Consider the following 1,562-nt stretch of genomic DNA (forward strand, 5'->3'; position numbering starts at 1 on the left):
ACCTTAAAAATCATCTCATTCCACCCCCCCCTGCCATGGGCAGGGACACCTTCCACTACACCAGATTGCTTGGGTTAAAGTCCTTGGGATAACCAGCACTTCTCTGTGCCTCACAGAGCCCCATAGATGCAGAGCACCATTTGTGTGTCCCTGCAGAAGATGCCATCTCCAGGCTGTCCATCAGGGTGATAAGGGGAACAGGCATCAGTCCTTTGCTTCTCCAGCTGCCCTGAACGTAAATTTAGGTCAGGAGCTTGATGCTTAATGGTTCCTCTTGTTCTCAGCTGAGAAAGCATTTATCCACTCACTGCACAATTACCCGAAAACAAGGTCGAAACAGCGTTGTGCTGCAAAGTGGCTTTTCAGATGATTATTAAAAAAATACATGAAAAAAACCCATTATAATGAATTAGAAGGCAAAAAAAAAATCCCCCATTCCCTCCAGACATTGTTTTCTGACTTTTTGCCCATAGCCTTCTTTCTGAATCTGCTTTGTAGTTACCTAAACACCATTTCCCAACTCTACAGGGTAGGGAGACCTCCTCTTAAGGCCATGGGGCTCTTACAAATCGAGGCTGAAACCCTCAGAAGCTGAATTTACAGCTTATGTATTCATAGAAAACATTTTGACTTTTGATCTTAGCCTCTCAGGAGGAAGTGAATCCCTTTTCTCTGTACTCACACATCCTTAAAATGTGAATAATGATATAGTAAGGATCAGTCCCAAAGGGTTTGCTGGGCACGTTGAAGCATCAGGAACCGCTCCAAATGAAGCAGACAAAAATAGCACCAGCTTTTTGAAGTGCCTGTTGGTTGTGCTCCCTTTTAATCAAACACCAGCCTGGGAGACAAGGCTGCTCCAAAACGATTAATATATCTGCTCATATGCCAGGCTTTTCCCCATAACTGAGTTTTAAGGCAACCAAAATAAGATTAGCCACAGCTCCCTTCAAATACAGCCTGGAGCAAACGAGCTAATCAAGATCACACTTGAAGCATCTTTTAGTGCTGGGCTGTGCCAGCCCAGTTACTGCAAGGACACGAGGGGGTTTCTCTTCCTGCAAAGCCTGGTGCATCAGGTGTGGCTGCTTGGATTTCTCCTACCCCTTCACACTTACAGAGTGCCCTGATGCTGCTCCACTATCCACGTACCACTTCCCTTCTTATTTTTTGTGGTTTTTTTAGTGCTATTTGATCTTCCTAGATTACCCTTTTACAGTAGATCAGCCTTCATATGCTTACACAGCCTCTGGCTGAACACACCTCTCCCTGAACATGGCTTTTGGAGGAGAAATCAGCCAGCCTGAGGTGGGTAAGGATTTGCTGAGCTGTTTTTTGGATGCCCTTACCTGGGGCGGAAGGGGAAGAAGAGAGGCACTTCTTGTTGCTAGGTGAAATTGCTTTTAATTTCTCCAAGTCTGTGTTTCTGCAGTGTTGATATTGGCCCGTGTGACCGTCCTGCACCTCCTTCTGCCTGTGGAGGATGGGAAGGGATGGTCCCAGGAAGGGAGCCAGGCACAAACTGCTGAGAGGATGGTTTGCAGAACTGCAAGAGCCTCTGT

Source organism: Lepidothrix coronata, unplaced genomic scaffold (assembly GCF_001604755.1).
Source record: "Lepidothrix coronata isolate B3197 unplaced genomic scaffold, Lepidothrix_coronata-1.0 Scaffold52, whole genome shotgun sequence".
Lineage (NCBI taxonomy): Eukaryota > Metazoa > Chordata > Aves > Passeriformes > Pipridae > Lepidothrix > Lepidothrix coronata.